We start from the raw sequence: 25545 nt of genomic DNA, 5'->3' as shown, positions 1-25545 counted from the left end.
TGCAATATTTTTCTTGGGGTAGGTACTATGAGAGACATGGAATTCTGGGCAGTTTGTTCTTGTCATTTCAAAAAATGTCAATGTAAATGCACCTTTAGCGTCAATATGATTGATATTTTGGAAAAAACTGTCAAATTAACTTGGAAATATATCAATTGGTTCGACATGCCACCTGTATCAATTTTTAACAAGTCTCGAGCAGTAGCTGCATATTAATATAATTGAAACAAATTTAATAAAACTTCGAATTTGTCAGTGTCAAAATGAGAAATACGCCAAACATTAAAAGCGTGGTTATGAATAGCTAAGGCCTGGTTTAGAAATTTTGACAATTGTGTGACACCTCTGCCCAGTTTTCCGTGTCCCCGATGGTACAATTTCGGCCACAAAATCTTAAGCAGTTCTGTCCTTCCAGTGACATAAGCTCTAAAACAGGCTTTACGTACTTATAACCTCAAATTTGCCATGTTGTCATTTTGAGGTAGATTGGAATGGGGATGATGACGTACGTCATGATTTAATTTTTTTAAATTGTCAATCATTATGAAAATAAAGAATACATTACATCGTGTTTTTTTTAATGACAGAAAAATACTGCCGAATTGTTTTTTTCACTGTTTTGAACAACCTGGTAAAACATAGTTATTTATACAAAAGTTACTATAAGTGATCTAAAATATGCATTAGGGTTTCAAATGTAACACTGTTGCACTGGTCCAAACTTCGGTTTTTAGTGTTTCAATACTATGTTCCTTAGAGACCTTAAGACTTAACAAGGCTATAGATCCTGACTCTGTTCTCATAAAATTGCTATAGATAAGCGAGGCTCTCCCTATTTATATGTCCAGTGGCTCGATCCTGCTGGAAGCATCATTGGACTAATTCATCATCAGGCAATTGGTCTGGTATCTTTCTGCTGTTATAGTGTCTTCAAAAGAAAAAAAAGGTCTAACTCCTTTTAATCGCACACGCGCGGCCCGAAGTTTCACCATTCCTGTTCGATCTCCGTTTCAGCGTCGCCTCCTCCGCATGATTCGAAGCATTCCCAGACACGCCAAAGGACTATCTTGATCGGGATTCGTGTCGATTTTATTCCTTGACTTATCCGATAATTTGCTTATTTTTGCAGTTACGGCTGGAATATTATTTACTTCTGTCGCAGCCGCTCAGGAGACCCACTGGAAAACCACTTCTCCGGTTAGAGTACTCCAAGTGCTCCGTCTCCGGAGAGGGAGCTGGCGCCTGAGCAACCGCTCCCGTAGAAGGCGCCAACCCCGTGGTGTGAAAGCGACCTCATCACCAAAACTGGCCAAGACTTGAAGTATTTTTCTCAGTATGAATTTTTCGCCACCACGTCTAAGCTGATTAAAAAGTACAGTCAAGAAGATCATCGTTGATCAGGACATTATTAGACCAGTTGCGATAATAATTAATTTTCTGTGTAAAAAAAATAAAAAACAACATTTTTAATAGTTTTTTGCTGTATAATACTAAAGTAAAATCATCCAAATCGACTTTAGAAAACGTACAGATGAAAAAAATGTGACAGTTTCACTAAAGGAAGCTAATTTAACAATAATTTGTGCTTCTTTGACGGCACAGAACCGACGAGTCTATTTTGTACTTTGAGTTACTCTATTCTGAAAAACAATGCACATACCACAAAAGCCCACGAGATATCGTAAAACGTGGAAAAACTAACCTATCAAAAGACGTCCGAAATTTGTAAGCCAGTGTTCATTCAACTCTTAGCCGCTCGATTGATAGAGTTTTGTCGGTTCCGGTCAATTAGCTCTTCCTCCATCTCGATTACGTCGCGTTGCGATTGTGCAATTAGCAGAAACCGTCAGGCCACATCTCGGCCTAAATTCCTTCAATCTTGGCCGGAATTTACGCGACGGTACCGATACTCGAACTTGGAATCAGATCTGGAAAGTGAAGTGTGCTAATTGAACTGTTATTGATCAATCTCTTAAGTTGGAACGTGTACTTTTTACGACGTCGAGGTAGACACATAAAAACTCGAGATTGCTTCAAACTTAGCAGACCGTTTAATTACTGAAAGCTTTCGACCGACAGGAACAAGAAATTTAACTTTTTCGGGGATAGGTAATGTGTTCTTAACGGGCTATTAAGTTTTGCGGAAAAATAACGCGAGGAAATATGCAAAGTGGGGCGGAGGCCCAGTCGAAAAATTAGGTGGCTGTACGAGCTTGCGTTTTTAGTGGAAGATGAAGTTTAGGTGAGTTTTAGGAAGCACAAAATTTTGAATTTTTGAAGAATGTTACTCAGCTATTGCACGTGAAGAAGTTACCTAAAATTGGTAACATTTTTATGCCGGATTTTTGCTACAGAATGTTTTCCGGAGGTGTTTTTTTGAAAAATCATATAATTTTTGCAAAATACTCGTACATAGTTTCAACTTAAACTTATTTGGAAAAAATCTGGAATAAAGGCCTTGAAGCAAGTTAGTATCCCGGCGCATCCACCACTTTTAATATAGAAAAATCTAAACTACTGGCTTGTGAACCCCTAACAGCGCCAATTAATCGTGAAACCTATGTGTTTCCTGGTCAATCATCAAATTCACTGAGTTTGGTGATAAATTGAGTTTAAATGAATTAGCCCTAACTGATGATGATATGATTATTTGAATGGACAACCACCACGTGCCAACAGATTTTGCATATAAAATATTTATCAAAAATATATTTAGATAACTACTTCAAGAGTCAGTTTAACGAGCAATTCTATTCCTCTTTCACACCAACAACATGAATGCACATTATTAATTAGTTTCTTGTTAAAGAACACAGAAAATGCCTTTGATAAAAAAACAAAAGCCTAGATTAATTTGTGCATATTTCGTTTGTTCTTACGGACGATTTTCAACTTCAATTAGTGGTCACGGATCGGCGTGTTCGTACTACGTAATTTCAGTCGTTACACTGCGATCGGTTTAAAACTAATAGTAAAACCCAATGACCAGTCGTAAAGCTGTAATAAAGTTTCTAATTGTGGAAACAGATGACGGACATAATATCTGCAAGTTTGGTTTTAACATCGGAATATATACTGCAAATTGGTGTTAAAACAACTAAATTTTTAGTTGTTTTGGAGCGAACGTTCGATCAGGAGAAAAAAATTAAAGGAGGGAACTAGTTTTTTGGAATTCGCAAAGTTCGACTCAACATACGACATCATCAAATATACAAAGACGTTTCTTAGCTTAATGTATTTCCTGTTGTTAGAGCAAGATTTTTTCCTGAGTTTCCTGTTCCTCGTCGTAACATAAACACTATTAATTTTCTTTATTTTACAAATGGTGGATGCGCCGGGCTATAACTTACCTGTTTCGACATCTCTCAAAAATTCAGATAGCGCAATAGGGTGAATAATCGCTTACCCGCTTCATATAGCGCCAAAATTTAGTGTCCTTCTAGGTCAAAGTGCAAACTACCCCTGCACAAGACACAACCCTTCATTAATCCGTTCCGCAAAACTCGCAGCGCCCTATAATAACTCACCTCGCCCTTTCGGAACAGGCAGATCTCTGCGGCCTATTTTGAATTTCTAATGACTATTTCTAAGTGCGACCGTTAGTTTTGCGGGAGTTGGGGCGTGCAGACTTATATCAGATAGTCAAAGATTCGTGGGTTGCCTACATTAATCCACAAACAAAGTCGGTGATTTAAAATGCATTATTCAGTCGTGAGCGTCTTCGAAGTTATGAAATCGTAAGAACCGTGTCGAAAATAAACGTCGGCGAATTGAAAAGTTACGACAAGCGAGTTTGCTGCACAAGAAACTTTCAATTCTCCTAGTCGTATTTCTAGTCGAAAATTGACTGCGATTATTATATGATTAGACCCTATTTCACTCCTCACGAAATCCTCACCGCAAGCTCGCAGGAAATGAAACCCGAGTAGAAAACTCGTTAAAATTACACGAGCCCGATATTGTCGAAGTTTGTTATTTTACAGGGACGAATAAAACGAAATTAACTCGCATATTTTCAACACATCGTGATTACCTTCGAGGAAACTCGGAAACTGGGTCTTAGCGGGTCTTACCTGAAACAAGAAAAACAAATCGTTAGAATTTAATATCGTTGCCGCGGAATTCTTAAAAATACATGGCGCGTTGGATGCTCCCACACCGTGCCAACGCAACCAGAAAAAATTCACCGAGCAAAGATGCGAACACACAAACATGCTAACATTCTAGAACAGCGGTTCCCAAAATGTGGGCCACGACTCCTTGGGGAATTTGGATTATTACCTATACTAATGAAATTAATGACATCCTGTCTCAGGAGTACCTCAAGGATCCAACTTGGAGCAGCTGCTTCCTCAGTTATTGGTAAAATGAGACCCATCAAGAAAGTTCTTGTCGGAAGGGGATCTATTTTGAATAGCTTTTGGGAAGCACGGTTCTAGAACTGTGCTAAATTTTGGCCACAATGTGTCTCCTCTTCTGTTTTCATTTCCAGCACTTGTAATACACAAAACAACGTCATAGTAGTTGACAAGCCGTCAGTGGAACTTAGCCCCTCATTACTGAACGAAAGTAATTTAGCAAAAACATGTGTTAACGTCAACTAAATAGAAATTTAGACATTTGCAAAGTTAAGAATCTCTTGTATATAAATCGCCCTCTGGAAATTTGTTTTTCATTTGCTTCTTCGTCCAGAACTGCCCTGCGTGCGGCGTAAAAATGATTAACGGTCGAAATAGCGCACAAAAACGGCGTCCCGTGCATGCAACATTTTATTCCACGTGTTTATTTATCTTTAAACTTTCATGCTTAAACGTGTAGAATTTAAAAAGGCTCGAGATCGGTGTTTAATTGCATTTTCGCCGTCACGCTAATTCCGGATCGATCATTCGCTGCCAGCGAGCAGCATTCCAGCCTTGAACTTTCGATATTTGCCAGATTATCTTAAAACAAAGGCCGTGTTTGGAGGATTTTTGGCTGGCGAACGATTGAGGTATATCGTCTGAGCTAATGGAATCACGTAGTACAATATCACGATCAAGGGTCGATGATGGTGCAACCTCTCCTCGATGTGATGAGCGTGATTTTATTTCGGTATTAAAGTTTATGGGCGCGAGGAATCTGGGCGGGTGCAGCGGGATTTGCTGGTTGAAGTATGATGGACGGTAACGAGTGGACTAAAATGAAGTGTGTATGGGATTCGTTAAAGAGATTTTAACGGAATCCGGTTTGAATTTTATGGAAACCTGAAATGCATCTAGAACTAACTCTGTTAACGTATGTTCTTTACGTTCCAATTTGTCCATATTTTCATGTGTTATTTATCCTTCGGATATTGTGTATTTAACAGCAATTTCACATCTGGAATTGCACACACTATGTGTACAATAAGTTTCCTGCAAGACAAGATAAATGAAATTTCCATTTGAATTCTAGTTTCTAGTAAGTTTACACAGAACATATGCTTTTCATAACAAAGTCTTTTGTCAGTAATCAGCCACCATAAACTCCATCGTTTTGATCCTCGATATGGAAAAACCAGTTCGAACTCACGAATATTTCTACTTCATCTTACAATTTTCTTTTGTAAGAAAGTATGAGTTTTTTTTCTCGAATATTTCAATTTGTGTTGAACTAACTCAAATATGCTTAATACATTAAAGCACCTACAGTTTCCTTTAGGGAACTTTGTGGAGGTTTTCTTGAGACGAAGTTTTGCAATAGTGGCTGACAGTTTTACTAGTTTTGAGTTGAACATACTACAGCGCTTCAGAATGTTTCCAATATGTCTTTCCTGCGATATTTCTGATATTTTTTCCTTGCTTCTAAGTTAAATACACTTAAGTGTATTTAACCATAAACTTAAAAAAGATTATTTTTTGTTTCTTCAAATTTGAAAAATCTTCGGAGACTCCTGTTGTTTCGTTTTTAAATATGTTTGAAAGCATCTTAAGGACCTGCAGTGTCTTTTTTTTTTTGAAAAATTTTAAAGAATTTTTAAGGTCCTTTGTGTTTTATATTTGAAAGAATTCCAAAGAAGCCTAGTCTCTTTATGTACTAATTGAATGTATTAATTACTTTCCGCAACAAAAATTTAAGAAATTATATAATAATTTATCTTAGAAAATTGATTTACTGCCTATTTCAAATATTGATTCATTTCAAAAAATACTGAAAGAAGTATAAATATTAATAACGATAAATTATATTGGACATGGCAATTTATAATCCCTGGTGTTTAGTTTTTTAATGAAGTTAAAAGGAGAATATTGTTTGTCGATCAAATTTACTATTTTTGTTCGTTTATTTTTCAAATAAATATAAATTTAAAACTACCTTTCAGCAATTTCATGGGAAATATTTAGCTGAAACTAACAATTCAAATCTTCCAGTTTAAATATAATAGTAGATTATTTAATAAACAACGCAAAACAACGATCGCTATATCCAAGCACGTAGTGACGTTTTTTAATAAAAATAGTCTACAGTTTAATATAAATTATAAAAGAATAAACCCTGTTTCATCAACAATTGAAACAATTCACTTGGAACTTATGCATATCGTAAGTAGAAGAATTATTAGACAAGTTGAAGAAACAATGGTTTCGCTCCCGATTCCTGTTGTTCTGAGTAAATGTTTTTTTAGAATAATGCATTTGTATCAATGCAAACTCGGGTCCTAGAATTTCGATAGCAAGGAGCCGTTAACAATCCTGACATTTCTATTTGTATTGTTGTGAGTGATGCCTTATTTAGAATTGCTTATACAGGGTGACTCAAAACAATTTATTTTATTGATCCTATTTTCCCAAAATTTAGGTTTCATCATTATTAGTATTACACTGTGCCGGTACATTGATAACGTTCATCACAAAATTTTGTAAAGGAAAAACTCACTTGAAACACGCTCCTTTAGTTTTATTATAGCACTATTCACAAATATTTATTTTAATTTATAGAGGTTATCGTAAAAAAAAATAAAATTCGATAATTAAATTGTACAATTTTTCGAAAAAGCTGTATATGTTGTACAGTGCTTTCGGAACGGAGGAAGTTCTGACTAAATAACTTAGAACAATTTTTTTATCGCTTGTCTGTTCTCCATAAAATGAATAATTTTAACCTTCCAAAATTTTGAAAAATTATTATTTGTACTTAACGCAGCTCAACAAAATACGTAATAGAAATATGTTTTTGCATTTATGTCACCGGTTTTCACACAAATTAATTATTTATTCAAGAGGAAACAACGTGAATATAAAGCTGGCCAAAATTGCTACAAACAGGTTTTCCATATGCAGTGATTATATTTTAATTTATTGCTCAAATATGTGCAAATGGATTTGAATGAAAATTTGTTCGAAATATAAACCATACGCAGTGGTGATAAAGTAGCCTAAAATTCATATCAATGCTAAATTACGAGCTCAAAATTTTATTAGACTTCCAAGGAACTTTGCCACTATGGTGTCATGAATATTCAACAAAAAACTACATCGAACCGCAAAACGCAAATTCTATCGAAACGTGATACATACCAAAATTACAACTAAAGTCATATTAAAATACATGGGCATGCATTTTGCATAATGTTTTTATAGGAAATTATGTTCCATAAATAAATATATATAACTTTCAGTATAACGAAGCTAATAGTGCTGAAATGTTTATACACCATTTGCGTTGTGTATTTTCAATTTTAACTAATTGCACCTCTGCATGGTGTTTTTTGTAAAATGTCAAGTATTATATAAAAGTTACCGACTACTAGCGCACCCACAAAGGCAGTTGGTATAAAGAGCCTCCGCCTGGAGACACGTATTATTATTCAACAGTAAATAACAATAGTTACCTCAAGTCGAAAAACTGCTTTGAATATATTTCAGCTCCATTTCCAGCCTCGCGAAAAACGCGTTAAATATTCAGTTAAATTTAAACAAATCCATTATACACATTTCTCATTGTTACAAAAGTATTTCATTTGCACAATATAAATCCCCTCATTGATTTAAAAGCAAAATAAACCTATGTAAATGTGAATGCGCAACGTCCACGCTATAATATATTAATTTTATAGCATGGAATATTAGAGTTCAGTGCGTCGATGGTTTTACGTGAAAATTATTTTAATATTTAGTAATTAACAATTTGCTAGCGATTAGTTTGAGCCCCTTTGACGATGGCAACTCGTGCGGAAAATTTGCCATTTTTGATTATTTACTTCAAATGTAGGTGAAACAAAAAAAATTCCAGAGGTAACCAATTCCTATTTGTTAACTGTTTTGGACCGCCTAGAGTCCCCTTTTTGAAATTGCGAAATTGTAAGAAAAGAGTATAGTAGTGCTTCCGAATTTACTAGGAACTGCGCCAATAATGAAACTAAAAGCAAAACTATCTACACTAAAAACGACCTGGAGCTGGTAGTCTGCCCCGAACCTTAACACTGCTCACTTGTAACATTTTTAGTGTGGAATAAATTATTCAGATGCAAAGCGTTTGCTCAGTAGTTTTATATGGAAATTTTCCGAAACTCTTGAACTAGTGAAACTTTGAGTAAAATTATTTTGTTAAATAAATAAGTCGGTTTTGATGGTAACGCCGCAGTTTTTTTTTTAGTTGAACCCTTAGGAAAAATTAGTTTAATATTAATCCTTGTTCGACGAGTACGTACTTCTCAACGTCTCAATTTTCCTCCGGTAGCAATCATCCGTCACACGACTTGTTTTCGCGTTTCCTTTGCAGCCCTAACAAAGCTCTTCTCGTCTTTTTCCTTTTGTTTGCATGTTTGTAATCTTGCGCAAAACGCTAAATTCCTTTGTTCCGCTGATTTATTTTTAATGGTTATTTTGTCAAACAATATAGTCCTCCGATATTAATCTCAGATTGAAATTTTTTGCATTTATTTTCTCATATTTGCGAAGCTTTGATCTTCGCGTAATACAATTCCAAACACGAGTTTCCTTTTTGTCGTCTGAATTAAACTCCTTTCTGGTATTTTTTTTGAAATGTGTTTTGTAAACAAAGGAAACGCGTAACGAATGCAAAATTTCGAGTGTTATTGAAATTGTTGTCGACGAAATCGCAACAGCTTTTCTGAGGTTTTTTGCGTCGGCGGTGACTTCACGTGAAAGCCCGTTTTGTAAAGATGGAGATAAAATGAAATTACGGCAGCTAGAGAGATTTCGCATTTCTCAATTTTATGATACGAACGGATCCCAAAAAGAAGTAAAGAGATTTTAATTAAGTATCACGTCAGTGTGTCTTTATTAAATTTGTTAATTACACTTTATAAATTCTTTGTAACGGGTAATTTATGTACATGCTTTTATTTTAGGATAAGGAAAATCTTTTGCCAACGCCGACCCTACCTCACTACGTAAATATTTTATATGAATTCGCATTATGAATCTGTTCTTTGAGGTTTCCACAAAGGCGTATTTTTAAAAGAAATGATTTATTACCTCGCCTGAATTATGAAAGAAAAATGGGTTTCCTTATAATAACATAAATTACGGGTTATTAGCTAATATGTTTTATCAATTTCCCGAGGAAATTAATTATAATCCAAAGCGCAACATTTTTTCCCCAGATTAATAAAGCGCGTCGAAACCACTTCAGCACAGGCGAAAGCGCCACGTCAAAATTAATAATTAATTCGACGAACCTCAGGTAGCCGCCTTGGTCCCGGGTCGTTTCTGCTTTTTCGTCAGCGACGTAACACCAAAAGCTGCTTAAAAAATCTCCGTTCGCAGTTAGTCCAACAGCAGCGAATTTGACGCACTTCACGCATCATCTCAGCGATTTTTCCCGCTCCGGTCCTTATTTCTCCTTCTGCTATTTCGCGTATTTCCATATATTAAAGTCGAGAGTTGAGCTCAGGGCTCGAATAACTCTAATAAGATTAACAAGCTTGTGGCTCTAGCTTCGACTCGTTCTATTAAGGAGCAGCGAAGGCGTCCTTAAGACGAACTTAATGGTCGTGCCACTGCTTTATTACCCTCATCCAAGAAGTGTATAATTTTGCGAAACATACTCGAAAAAAGTCAGATTAATTATTTCCACCGGGTCGTTTTTTGCCTCATTACTCCCAAAGCACAGATCCTTCTTCTTCCGGGCCAGACTTAAACAACGAATTTCTCCTATATTATTTTCCGACAAAATTGTTTCCGCCAAAATCAGAATGAACTCGACCCATTAATTTATTTCGAGAATTAAACTTGTCGTCTTGTACAAACTTCGGGCCGTGTAGGGTTCATTTTCTCTTTTGTTTGCAGTTCGCCGCTTCTCTGCGGATTATTTAACTTTGAATGAAATGGGATTCTCCCTAAAAGAAAAGTGCATCGATCACAACAATATTGATAATGATGATGATTTATCGCCTGAAAAAACAGACGGCGGGGGCGGTGGCGGCGAAACACGTAGAGAGATAAATTAGGAGAACAACTTCGATTTTCGAAACATCGTGTTTTATTTAATAACTGCTTTTTTAATATTTGATCTTCTCAATGTTATATTTGACAAGGAAGAAATTTCACGGAACGATTTTCTCAGTAACGTAAAACCAAGGTGACGTGAATATGGTGCTGGAAGGTCATACATTTTTTATGCAATGTAAATTCGAAGATTTTACAAAAATTATTTATAAAATGGTTACGGATCTACAGTTTTATTATTTACGTTTAGATATATCCCTTTTTAAAAAATGGGACAAACGCGTCAAACTATCCACATTTCGGTAAAAATCCCGCACTTTGTTATATTATTAAAACGAATGGTTAATATTAGATCTAGTTTTGACAAAATGGAGGCTTTTTCATTTTAATATATTGCATTAAAAATTTAAGCGTAGCTACATACCTTAAATATTTGTGTACCAGGTTAACCATATTCTAAAGGGATTTATGTTTATGATAGAATTTAGAATTTATTTTAATATTTTTCTCAAATCAGGGGAACGTATTTTTTGATTTTATAAATTGCCTTATTCATTAGTGTTTTTGAGTCACCCTGTATAAACAATTCTAGTAAATATGAATTCATTGATAAACCACATAGTCTCATAATATTTTGTACACGTGGATTGGATTGCAAGTCCACAATTTTTGGGGAAGGATGACGGGATGAATTTCGACTAACGGTTTATCATGCTCACGATAACCTTAAAACGTTTCCAAGATTACAGAGCATTATATTTTTCTTATACAATTTTAGTTTTTTCCAAATGTTTGAGAGCTTTTGGCGTTTGGAATTAGAATTGTGAAATAAGTTTTAGGACACCTGGTATTTTGTTTTTGAAAAAAATCTTGGATGCTCTCGATGTTTAATTTCTGAAAGAATATGTAATAATATTGGTGGCTTCTGGTTAAATAATTTGAACGTGTTTTGCTCAGGTTGTAAGAGAACAATTAAACGGGTCAACCGATTTTATGACGTTAAACCTTGATTATGCTACTCTTCTTCATCCGAACACTATTTCTTTATCTAACTAGGTAGTAACGCTACTTACCCGTTTCCACGTACAATTTTTAAAGTGATCACGTCGTTTGAACAACGAGTTCATCGGCTATTTGTCACCAGGGATAGCCCGACCCTGTCAATTGTCATTGAGTTTAAAGTAAATCAAAAAACAATATTGGAAGTGCTTATCATCCGCGTTGGGAGGTTGGAACCTAGTGTTTGGATAAGAAGACTAGCAGAATCAAAGTCGAACGTCATAAAACCGTACGAGCATGTATGTCAATTGACACTTCGGGGCGACCGTTGGTGACAAATAGGAGATGAGGTCGTTGTTCAGAGGACGTGAACACTTTGAAAATTTTCCGTGGAAACGAGTACGTGCGTTACTACTTTGTTAGGTAAAGAAAAAGTGTTCGGATGAGAAGACACAGGACAATCTATTATACTCCTATTTCAAGTCCAATACTACTAAATCGACAAGGTAGTTCTACCCAGCGGGGCTCCACATCCACAGCAATTAGGAAGTCAAAACTAATTTCCTGCTTTCCGGTGTTGCTGGTACAGGGCTTTTATAAATGATTCTAAGAGCGTAGTTGGCCATGGATTTCAAAAATCCTGCTTCGCTGAAATTATGCCCGTGGTTATGCATCATTATGATAGTTCTCAGTTGTCACATTAATGTCTAATGTCATTTGTAACAACTCATTTAAAGTCGTCGTTTTTATTGTTTTAATGTTTTTCAAGTGCGAATTACAGTAATTCTCGTTGATCGAAGCTCAAAACAACAAAACAGTAATTTTCAGAACTCTTGGTAGTTGCGTACGAAAATTTTGTTTTTGTGCGAGGAAACGAAGACTGTGAAAATGGTTTATACCGTTGAACAAGACATTTTCGTCCTTATGATTTGTTATCGCAATGGGACTTCGTAAACGAGGAGTGGTTGTATTCTGTAACCGCTTGTAAGCAAGAATATCTGGCCAAATACCGTGATTTAATAATTCAAGAAACATCGTTAAAGACCCTCATTAGAGATGTAATCAACAGATTTGTTCGAACTGGCAGTATCAACAAAAAGAAAGCTCGTGGAAGACTTCATCTGAGAAATTGTTGATGATTTGAGGCGACTTGAGCAGAATTGAACAATTGAACAACGGGTCCAAAGTATTGACGAAAGGATGTTACAGAACATTTTTGAAATTAAAAATAGAATGAACATGTGCCTTGAACAGAATAATGAACATTTTCAACATTTACTGTAATTTTTAACCGCAATAAATTTGTTTCTTTTTATCGTAATGAATTAGTTTTATTTTTTTAAAACATATGAAGCGTTTAGGCAACCAGTTATACACATATGTGTCATGCGTCCTTGGGCACTTAGTACGGATCTCTGTATAGTTAAATCTGAGAGGCGACAAGTTTACATGACCTATTGCGACCCTATAATCATTTATAGAAACCCTGTACCAGCGCGTGGGAATCATTCCTGTCGCTGTGGTCGACGCATCCACAGTTGTTACGCTGCGCCCATTTCCCCTCATCGGATCGGGTAAAACTAATCCTAATTTTTTCTTGCCCCTTGCAGCGTTTTTACTTTAGTCATGGAAAAACACTACCGCCAGGACTCTCCCTCACCCTCCCGCCTCCTCAAGGAATATAGACAGTTGCAACCCCAGGTACGTCAGATGTACCAAAACCGGCGTCGCTCTTTCCGTTCGAGGAGTCAGATTGATCGAACACATTATATAGAGTCCCCCGGCATCACCGCAGTTCCGCTGGCCATGTTAGGCCCCGCTCTTCCAAAACGTCACTTTCAGGGTACGGAGTTCCAGCCGTTCCCGTAACCGTTGCACCCGCTCTTTTTGCAACGTTCATCTTCTCCGCCGTGAAGCTCGTCACCAAAGCGCCGCTGTACGAGGTTACCGGACCATGTCGTTGACCTCCAAGATCCCGGGCCGGAAAAACACATTCTAGAACTCTTGGGAGGATAAACCTCTGGCCGACGTCACGGCTCCGCTCTACACACCGAACTCGCAGACCGCTGGAAAACGCTCTGTGGTCCGGGGCTGTCTAAGTAGCAGCGAAAAGCCCTTCTTAAGAAATATCCTCGTCCTAGCAATGGCTTTTTTTGGGCGCCCCGAACGTCATCCAGAATCAAGTGACGGGCGGCATTACAATTCTGGACAATGCTCTAACATGTGTTCTGTCGTACCACCATGGGGAGGGGGTGGTTTTTTACTACAGGGTTAAATAAGACTGTGATGAATTTGGCAGACAGGGTAGTTATTGATACATATCTTTTCGACGAAACATTTGGCGAACAACTCAGGGCTGCTAAAGCCATTGAGAAGACCGGTCGAGAACTCAAGGAAGACGACAAATATAAATCTGCTTCCAAGTTCAGCAATAAGACGTGTCCGTCTCGTGGGCAAGTTCGTCCTTTAAACTCGAAACGCCCGTCGTACCAATCACCAGTGACGGTGCGACGCGACAGGCAGACATCGCGGCGACGTCCATCGGGCAAGAAATACAATAGACCGTCCGGAACTCGTCAGAATTAATTAATTATGCAGGTCGTCTTCTCCACTTTCGCCCCCTTCTGGAGTGAGGTAACCCGTGACCAGACTGTGTTCGTTCTGGGTAAAAGGATATACAATATCTTTTTTCAGGACGTCAGTACAACACAACCTCGTCGGTGTATGCAATTTTTCACGGGCGGAGTTGTCCGAATTAAACTGTGAAGTCTCTAAGCTCCTGTCAGCTGGAACTATTGAAGAATGCTCTCCTTGTCAGGGACAATTTTTATCTACATATTTTCTCGTCACTAACCCTAATGCTGGCAAACGTTTTATTTTAAATTTAACATCCCTGAACTCTTTTATCCAACCACCACATTTCAAGTTTGAAGATTGGTGCTCTGTAAGACTGTTAGTACAGCAGGGTTGGTTTACCGCAACATTAGACCTTAAGATCCCGTGCTTTCTGGTACCAGTTGCCTCTACAGACTTAAAATTTTTTTGAGGTTTTGCTTTAACAATAGATACGCTTTATCAAGTGTGTAGCATAAAATTCTGAAACTTGTAGTCAATAATTTGAAACGATTAGAGAATTCAGGAGAATCCTGTTTGTATAACTAAAGTAAAACTCTTTAGCTCTTAGACAGGCTAGGTTTTCTAATTAATCGAGATAAGAGTAGTTTAATTCCTAGTACGCAAGTAAAATTCTTAGGTTTGAGTTTCAAAGTAAAAGTATGGCCACGTGGCTGCCTGTAAATAAAAAATAAAACATTATTAAGTTTGTCAGATCGTTTATGCAATCCAAGGGCTGTAAGATTCGCGAATTGGCCAAGCTCATGGCACGTTAGGTGCGGCCACCGCAGCTATACCATACAGTTAGATCTATCCTAAACTATCGGAAAGAGAGTTGTATTTAGCCTTACAGGACAGTAAGGGTAATTACGAAGCCTGGTTCAGTATCCCCCTTCATATTAGAAAGGAATTGGAATGGTTGTCAGTTAGTACTAACCCCCCTCCTATAACTCGTTGTTTTCTTTTTCCTTTGTTAGCGAAATCTTTTTGGACGCATCTAGCAGAGGCTGGGGAGTTTACAGTAACGCAATCCACACACGGACGTTGGACCTTCCATGACCGCAGTTTTCATATGAACTATTTGGAGCCCTTAGCAGCCTTCTATGGCCTTCGTTGCTTTGCTACAAATTTATCTGACTGTGATTTTGTTACGTATGGATAACACAACTGCCATTTCCTATGTTAATCGCATGTGAGGCGTTAAATTTCAGAACTTAAATGTCTTAGCAAAGACTATGTGACAATGGGCGGAACGCAGGAATCTACACCTCTTTGCATAATACATTAGTTCCGTAGATAACATAGAAGCCGATACGGCTTGACGAATTCGTAATATAGATACGGAATGAGAATTAGCGGCTTTTGCCTTTGACGCTATCATATTGCAATACGGCCAACCCGACATTGATTTATTTGCCTCATTTACGAGTAAAAAACAGTGCTAATCGTAACTTTTTTTTGTTATACTATTTGTTATAAAATTGATTTCTTATTTCATGCACCTGACCCAACTTCGACTAATTTTCGGATATAGTTGAAAAATGGTCGAAAATGTCAAAAGCGCCAAAATCAGTCTTATCCTCTCAAATACTAGCCCCGCCCGCCCACCCTCTATTTTCTTAGCGGGTATGTAATTTGCCAAAGTTAGTCTTATCTTAGCAAGTATTAGCTCCGCCCACCCGCCCGCTATTTTCTTGGAAGGTATTATGTCATTTGCCAAAATCAATTTTATCTTAACAAGTATTAGCCCCGCCCACCCTCTCACTTCTCATTTAACGACTAATTTTATTTCTGTTTTGTATAAGATTATTTCATTCAAATCGGATAACAAACACTGAAAAAGAGAAAGGGGGGGGTGGGGGGGCTAATTATGTTCTTCTGTGGAATGGGAGTGGAAACTAATAATAGAATCTAGGAAGTCAAAAAGTAAAAAACAGTGCTAATTGTAACTTTTTTTTTTGTTATACTATTTGCTACAAAACTGATTTCTTATTTCATCTGACCTAACTTCAACTAATTTTTGGATATAGTTGAAAAATGGTCGAAAATGTCAAAAGCGCCAAAATCAGTCTTATCCTATCAAATACTAGCCTCGCCCGCCCACCCTCTATTTTCTTAGAGATTATGTCATTTGCCAAATTTACTCTTATCTTACTCGTAGTAATCGTAAATGCGAAGTCTATTAAGTCTCTTGGATGCCAGATCCTTATGCTATAACGTGGATGCCTTTACGGTCTCTTGGACTGTTCTGAATTTTTATGCATTTTCTCCTTTCGGCCTAGTCGACCGTTGTTTACAGAAAATTGGCCAAGACGAAGTCGAGGGTATTCTTCTAGCTCCTTATTGGCGATCGCAACCATGGTGACCTATCTTTGAAAAGCTCTTAGTCGGTTTCCCAGTCGTCTACTTGGAGGAAATTTTGCCTTTCGCTGGTTGCTGGCCGTTTGTCCGGGAACCACTATCGTCAACATGCCTCGGCTGAAACGCTCCCCGTAATTTTTGCCTCGCTCTCCCCGGCGACGCAAAAACAAGACAACTCTGTATTTAAGGCCTGGTGGACATAATGTACCGTTATGATGTTTCAGCAAACAACGTTTTGCGGTTCTTACAGGTGAAATTTCAATCACAAGTAGCATACGGAAGTGTCTCCACCGCACGTTTGGCTTTAACGTTAATTTCGTTAGATGAGCCGGCCAAACACTCCCTAATTCATCGTTTTTTGAAGGGCGTCTTTAAACTCCGGCCTCCCAAAGCCAAATATAATTGCACCTGGGACACAGCACTGGTTCTCACTTATCTAGCTCAATGGTACCAGCTCAGTACTGTTCTTACGACTAGCTCTGGTCTCAACAAGAGTGCAAACATTGTCCTTTATCTCTGCAGATAACATTCTCGAAATCCCATCTGGATTTCGCATTTTTGTTCCGAACATTATCAAGACCTCATTTTGCGGATGAGCCTCAGCTCTGTGCTGCATCCACTTTGAACGAGTACCTGTCTAGGACGTCAATAGTTCGAGGCAGCTGTAGACCTTTGTTCATTACCTGCAACACCCCTACAGAGCTGCTACTCGTCAAATATTGAGCCCTCGGATTAAGCAGTCCTCTTCGAGAGTGGTATCGTACTCACCGGACTAAATAAATACACACCTTTTTTGCAACACTTCTGTCTCTGAACATCTATCTTGTCGATGTAGTAGTGCTGGACCCGAAATATAATTTATCCATCAAACCAACTTACTTTTTGTGATACTTGTTCTAGACCCCCACTCTTGTTGCAAAAAAAATACCTACTCTAAAAAATGATACCCAGGCGCTGGTACCAGCAACACCGGAGAGCAATAAATAAGTTCTGACTTTCTGAATGCTGCAGAACTACCTTGTCGATATATAAGTTCGTTTCATCGGCAAATTATAAACAAAATAATTGATACTGGAGTAGGTACCGAAAATAAAAGTGTTTGTACGTACGTACTCAGTACAAAAATACCGTCAACGTATGGGTTGAAATATTAGATCCCGGGATTATTGGATCATTTTAGTACCAGTTCACCAACAGTATAGTATATTTAAATTTGTTCGAAAACGAATTTGGATCATCAGTAAAGAAACTGCTGGTGAAAATAAAATTTAGAACCCAGGTGATGATGGTTATCTAGTGTATTTTACATGGGAAGTACGAGCACATTTAAACGTGATACTTCGAAATCATTAAGTAAGCCGTAATAGTGCTATTTTTTTGCCCTCAAAGGTTGTATTGTATTTGCATGACCTTCTGTACGCGAGTAGAACCTACAAGGATATAAAAGAGTTGCTATAATTCAAAGATTCGGTATTGTGTTATTTTTTGTATTTTTTGTTCGTCGAAAAAATTCTTAAATTCCAATAAATTGAAAATTCTCCATTATTCATCTTATGGAAATTGATTACAGCTGCTTGTTTCCATATCCTTGAAAATTAAAATTGTAAATAGGTCAAACTGAATTATGTAAATCCACCATTAATTGTTAGTTTCAGGTTGAGCGTGCATGATAGTTGTGCTAAATTTAGTTTGATGTTTTTAACCGTTTTTCTGAAAGTTGTATCCTGACGCCGTCCACCTGCCGCCTGCTATCAGCCCGTCCCGCGTTCGGCGGTCCATTGAACTGTCAAGTGCAGGCCCAATATACCGTTCCTGTTGATATCCTTAAACAAATGAGAACGCACGCAAAATCAGACGTCTTTCACGTTGCGTGATCCAATATAGCGAACAAAGCGGGTCAGAGCCGGGCTAAATGCTACTTAAAAAGGTTTTTAAATTGGATTGTGCGACAGCTAATTTAGAACCCTTCTCTAAAAAGCTCCTTGCAACAATTACGAAAAAAGGCGACTTTGATTTTTAAAAGGACAACTGGGAACAAGCATAACAAAGGAATTAATAGACACTCGAAAAAATTAAGCTCCGCATTGATGGAGTTTATTACAACGCAGTCGCCGAAACGAGATCGTTACAAAAATATGGCGGCTTTCATCATCAGCCATTTCTCTCCTCTAATGGTTTGTTACTTAATGAGGTAAGAATTTTGCGTCAATAAAATAAAAGATTACGAGTGGCGGGGCATTTTCCGGTTGGATTTTTTCACGGAGAGACTCTGAGAAAGTTCGCTCTACTCGATCATCGCCGATGTTATTGTGTGTGTCAGGCGTGTCACTTTTTATACGTCAGTCTAATATTAAACTATGAATATTTCAGGCATAATAAAGTCAAACTTTTAAATTTGCAATAAAACGTGATGGAAAATTTTATATTTCTACTCTCAAATGCAACACGCTTCGAGTGCCGTAAACTCAATTTTATTGTCGACAGGAATGGGCACATTATGCGGGCTTAACTTGCCTCTTGATATACAAAGAATTACGTTATTGACAACAGCTCTGACAAGTTCGGTAGTCTCTTCATACTAATGTGATCGGAGGTCAAACTTTATTCATGCACAAATTGACTTATAGCAGCGATTTTTTTATTTCATGATTTGGTGGAGTGATGTAACTTCTTTCAAAACTTATAGTCCATTTTACACTAATTTAAGTCTTTTTATGTTCAATATAAGGGGCACAAATCATCATTATTCTTGTAAGTGCACCACAGGGCTCCGTACTTGTACCTTTCTTTTTTTGATCTTTAACAATGATTTGCTATTATGATTAAACGTATAAAATCCGTTATGTGCTAATGATTTTAAAATTAAACACTGCATTCAGAATAAATATTATTATCTTCTGGTGCAGGAAAATATTAATGACATTTTATATTGGAACTCGAAAAATAGATTCGCTCTGAATGAAGTTAAATGTTTAGTACTCTGATTTTTTCGAAAATACGCAAATAGCAGTTTTGACCTTCATTTGAAAATACACGAAGAGACTCTTTCAAACATCTTCTATTTATTACAAAAAATTTAACTCTTGAGACCTAACTAACGTGAAAATTCATCACTTATTTCTTCGGTATTTCTTCGGTTCTTGGTACATTTTAGTGTGCAAAATTGACTGATTTTCCGTGGACTAAACCAGTCTAAAGTCTTTATCGTTTTAAACAATCAATCAAAAGTAACAACCGTTGCACGTCACCAACGGGGCATTTAACAATCCTTGACATGTCTTTCGAATTACTTAAAAGTGATAAAGTCTTTTACAATGTCATAAAGTGGTAAAAGGAGCTCGTTTCATTTTAAGACTCGCAATTGCTGAGTTTTGAGTTTGCGAACACTTAAAAAACGTGAAATGCACTTGGAACTTTTAATGTCTTATTGTTAGTGAGTTAGGGAGTTTACATAATGTTAACTTTATTATTGCTACAAGTAGCGCGAAAAGTATGAGCGAAATGTTCTCTCTTTGCCACATTATTAGCGCCCTCTTGAGTTCTGAACGCGAACAACCTCACAGTCCAACATTTAAAAACTCCTAACTACCATTGTATCGAATTAAATTTACATCCGAATTGTGGCAAGTTGTTTGAAAATTCGATTTGATTGTTAATAAAAGTGTTAGCGTCAACAACATGATGACACCGATGATAGCGGTAAACTAGTCGACGCGCTGCCGGAATATGGAAACATTTTTATCACTCCGCTCCTGCTCTCTCCTTCTAATTCCTCCCTTGGCATTCCAAAACACAAAAGCAAACTTGTCCCAAAAACTTCTGCTTCCGCCCCCGCGCCGCCCCGCCCCGATGGACCGACTCCGAGATATTTATTTACCGTCGCAGGGAATGCGTTTAAGGGTTGGCATGCGGCTGTCGTTGACATTTCAAAGTGGTAAACAAAACAGATCGCTTCTCGAAAGTCGCTCTTCAAACGCAAAAAGCTAATTTGCCACCTCCGCGAGTGGGAAAAACCAAGAACGAGGTCGGAAGAGGTCGCTCTATCACACGAAACTTGTTCGCTTTATCTTCGTTAAATAGACGGAACGCCGCGGCCTAAAACATTGGACGAATTAAGTAAATGGCACGTTTGGGCATCTTAAACTCTACAACAAGCTTTTAAACTTGTTTCTCGGATGCGGAAGAGTCGTATTTTACAATCAGTTTGGAAAGGGCGCTAATCCGAAACTTGAGATGTGATTAAGCAATTATGGGCCGGGCGGTGGACGGCGGAGACAGGGCGGGTCTGGGGAATTGTGAGTTATTCGGGAGAGAGGAGGAGGCCTGGACGCGGAATTAGGAAAAATAGGCGCGATTTTGGCACGGACATTTTTTTCTATAGAGGAGGACAGTTCTCGTTGAATGTATAATGCAAACAATCATTTCTTGTTACGAAAAATCAACTCTTTACATATTTTCAGCCAAATAAGAACTCTAGCACTCAGGTGAATGTCTGCAAATATCATGTTTGCATTACTAATATTTGCACTGATGGGTTGGTTTTAAAATTAACAGTAGATAAGAATGAATTTATTGTGGAATATTGTTGCCTGAAACTAATTTGTAGCCACGTATTGTTTTCCATTCAGCAAACGTTTCAGCAAACATTAATCTAGTATATTTTAATTACCCACTCAGCCGCTGTCTTTGATTTGAACGCATTAGTTAGGAAAACACACTCTGTTGACTTGTTCGTATTTGGTCTGGCGCGGAGTGACAGTTCACACTTCTCCACCGAGACTTGATTCTGTGATTCTAAAGAGAAAAATGGAAAATGTCCGATCAACATTTCAGCAAGGACACGTATGTCACTTCCAACACGTTAGGAATAATAAAAAATTGAGAGGGAGCATCCTTCCATAGTTCTATCAGCCAGGCTTCTGTAGCTGCATATTATATAACTAAAGAAGAACAATACAAATAATTAAAACGCATGAAATGGCGAGAATACATAAAAGTAGTCATTCATCATGGACTCTATTACAACACTTCAACAGTTTACGTCAGGAAGTAATAAGTAAAAAATCATATTTTTCTTGCCGAAACTATAAAATTTCTCTGGTAGAATGGTAATGTAACGAAAATTCCTTAAAGCAACTTGAGTTAGGCTTTCTATCTTCTATTCCGAAAAATAAATGCTTAAGTGGTTGAAAATTCGGTGAATTATTGAATATTGCACACCAATGATACTCTTAACAGATTACGTGCCAAAAAATTACACTACACGTGGAAAATCAACTGTTTTGAAATTTTGGAAAAAGAGTAACCAAAAATGAACTTAAATATGAAAAACAATTATTTGAGGAAGATAAAGAAGACAGGATGGAATTCTGTGAATCATGATGGAGCATATGAATTATGCTAGATATTTTATTGTTTGTATTTAATTTGAATTTTAATCTAAACGAATTTTGAGAAACCCTGGTGTTCTACGTTTTGAAATAATTTAAAGAAACCAGATTTTCTAGATGTTTCATGACATCTATGTTATAAAAAAGTAGGTCTCCCATTTCCGCCTGTCTGTCGTTTATTTGCATCGATTACTACTACTAGAAGGAATATCGTGTAGATGGTAAAACGCTAACCAAAATTTGTCTGATCATCCCCACCGACAATTTGATCATTTTTTTTTTAGTAAACGCAATTTAATTTACAAAACAGAATACTCTTGCATTTGTGGTTTATGAAACCGCCTTGAGTTTTTACCCTAGACATCCAAATTTTCTCAAAAACAAGTCGAAATTGTACAATCAAACTGTGACTGGTATTTTTATATTTTTTTGATTCATATAGGTTATTGCGAAAAAATAAAATATTTTTTAAAGAAGTGGAATATGTTGGATTGAGCTTCAGAGGCGAAAGAAGTTCTGTCTAAATAACTTTACGCTACCTTTTTTGGACACAAACTTTAAATAATCTTAGGGGCCCTTTACATTTCTTTTTGAAAAACTTTTAATGAATCTTCACCCTTGGTGTTTTGTTTTAGAAACTGCGGATATTTTGAAGAAAAAAGAATGGAATTCTGTGAAATCTATATCACGTTATGTTCTTCGAGAAATTTATTTCTTATACTGTACTAAAGTGAAAAATAACGTCTTTTAAATTTCACCTTAAAATAGTTTTAATGATCGAAATGTTATTTCACTTGCTGGTAGATCATTGTTAAAATTTATTTTAGGAACTAAATGAAGAGGAAGAAAAGATAAGTCCCACCTTGAAAATTTTGTTAAATTCTCTTCACCCTTTTCTACCTTGAATAAAATCTTTTAGTTAAATTTACGTGATAATGACATATATTTCAAAAATAGATCACCATCTGGTATAATATTGTTACGAAATAAATCCATACGCCGCCTCGGTACGACGCCATCGACAACTTTCTGGTCTGTATGCCGATGATGACTCATCGTCAATGACAGTGATCCAGCGGCAGATCGCTAGAGAAAAGCCTGGAAGCGGAAGTCGCGAACGACAATCCAGAAAGATCCCGATCGACGCACATCTAGAAGGAAGTATGGGTTTAAATAGAGGCCACCTTCGGAAACGAGGATTCAGTCAATCGACTCCACGAGAGTACAATCAAGTTGCGCCGGAATTATTTTGTACATAATCTCTTTGTAATAGTCAGTCGTGCAATTCGAGTTATTAAGAAATAAATTGTTGAGTTTAATCCACGCCGATTTTAATCACCCGTGCAACGTAACAATACAGAAGAAATACAGAATATGTAAAATCCAAAATATATCCAAAAGACCCTCGAAAACGCCATTGTTTTTCCTCAAACATTATATAAAACATATCATATATCCAGAAAAGCTGGTAGTTCTACTGATGCTATAATATTTTCTGTTTGTGGTTATTTACCATTACGCTAAAATCAGATTTCAATAATTTCTGATCAATTAACAATTTAAGTTAAATGTTTGTGGATATGCACGAACAAATATAAAATGTCGAAATATTGAATTCATCTCATTTTATTGTGGGATGCGCTACGGTAATTCTGAAATGTCATAGAGTAAGCTAATAAAAACAAATAGTTTAATACTACCGCTTTTTCGTTTTATTGCTGATAAAATTTTAGTTCATGCAAAATATTGACAATATTTTTCACGAAATATCTCTTTAAACAACATAATGAAATCGGCGCTCCTAATAAATACAAAATTAAGGTACCTAGCCAAATTACCTTAAGGTTTAACATTTCTTGACAAATTATTTTTACAACCTGAAAGCTAAAATTTCGTCAAGAGATGAATTAATAACACTAGTTTACAAGGTTTTATATCCAAAGACAAAAATAGTTGAACCTAAAGGATTTGGGTTCGGGAAATTCAAATCTGAAAGCAGAAAAAATTCATCACGTCAGGTTTTTGAGATATTTATATAAACATACCCCGTATTTCTTTTCTTTTATACAACTCTTGTAATTTTTTTATTTTTAAATATATATGAACATATAGTTCTTTGAGCAAATTTGTATCATTTTAAAAGATCATTTACGTAAATAAATAACATGAGTCAATTTTTCAAGCTAGATTGTCATCAATGTTTTATTTAAAATTTTTCAAGTATTGATTTTAGAATAATTGGTTGCTTTTGATTTTTCTATGGGAAGTGATAGTAAAAATGTGAGGTTGGGCTCACAAAGATCTTTTTAAATGATACAAATTTGCTCAAAGAAGTATAGGTTTATCTTTAAGAATAAAGAAGTTACAGGGGTTGTATCAAATAAAAGCAACACCCAGTATATATTATAAACATTGTGGCTCAAAGTTAAAAATAATTAACACTTTCTTTTGTTGGCAGTACTGTCAGTTTCTCGTACAATAGACCGACAGTAACACATTTTCGTTCCAAAAACCTTGATACCTTCTTTTTAAGCATATTTGAACAGGTCTTCGAGCTTTAGGTACTATAATTTTACCACAAACGTAAGAAAACTGATTTCCACTTACTTTGCACGATCTCGAAGACATTTTTTATACGACATGGTGCATTAACATGAATCAGTTTAACACTAACAAGAAGGTAAAAGCAAAGTTCATTATTTTGGATTTATGAAAAAACCTGACGTGATAGGGATTATCCGTTTTTGGATTTCTTATCAGTAAGTAATTTAGAAGTAGAAAATATTTTTTTTATTTTTGGATACGAAAAAAAGTTTAAATTTGTAAACTAGTGTAATTAGTAAGTGCTTTTTCTTTAAATAAAAACGAAATTGAAAAAAATGTCAGCGGGGTTGATTTTTGGACATTTTTATAAATTTACATAATATTAAGTCTTTTTATTTAGTTACAAACGATGTTTACCTTTCACTGAATACTAAAATAATGATAACAATAATAAAGAAATTTTGCATTGTCCCCGTCTTGAATAATTTAATAATTTTTTTAATTATTTACTAATTTCAACGGAAATATGACCTCTCAGTAATAATAACATCCTTAACTTCTAGTGTTTATTTAAGTTTATAAATCGAAAAAGTATCACGTAGAAATTTGTTTGAATTGAATGAGTTTGTCTCGTTGAAAGAGAGGAGTAAAATTATGAATTTAGCCAAATCGAACAAAACGTTTTGAATATTATTATTACAAGCCCTATTATTTTTATTAATTGAAGACATTCGTATTATCACATTTTTGGGAAAATAAAAAATTTATCAAGACATCATTAACATAAATAATATCAGTCACCGCCCATGAAAAAAAAGGCCAAGTTTGGTATAATACTTTGTTAAATTTTTTGTGAACATTTGGCCGTTTAAGAAAAAAATTCAAAGCGGATACGAGTATATTATTGTATAGCATTTAAATCATTTTAATACAGAATTTTTTGAAACGACGTCATCAAATTGTTGTGGGGATGATTAACCAAATTTTCGTTAGCGTTTTTACCATCTACTTAATATAAATACAAAATTTGGCGACAATTGGTCCAATAGTTTCGGATTGACACACCTACGACAACAGACGGAAATGGGACACCATTTTTTTCGTTTTCTAGGAACCACGAAACGTCGAGAAAATATGAAATGGCAAGTCGCCCGATAAACTCGACTACTAGTGTTATTACTTCCTTAGTTTACGCTCGGAAAGTAATA

The 25545-nt window shown here is 36.3% G+C and overlaps 1 protein-coding gene across 2 annotated transcripts in view; it reads right to left on the bottom strand.

Moving 5' to 3' along the window:
* The window catches only part of LOC135124509 (nephrin), a 336173-nt gene that overhangs the window by 238996 nt on the left and 71632 nt on the right, over positions 1-25545 (bottom strand). The gene's annotated exons all lie outside the window — the stretch shown is intronic.

The sequence above is a fragment of the Zophobas morio genome, unplaced genomic scaffold, assembly GCF_036711695.1.
Source record: "Zophobas morio isolate AGI-343-1 ecotype UQ-CSIRO unplaced genomic scaffold, CSIRO_AGI_Zmor_V1 ptg000007l, whole genome shotgun sequence".
Taxonomy (NCBI): Eukaryota; Metazoa; Arthropoda; class Insecta; order Coleoptera; family Tenebrionidae; genus Zophobas; species Zophobas morio.
Note: the sequence above shows the minus strand (reverse complement) of the source record. Positions and strands in the feature narration are given on the sequence as shown.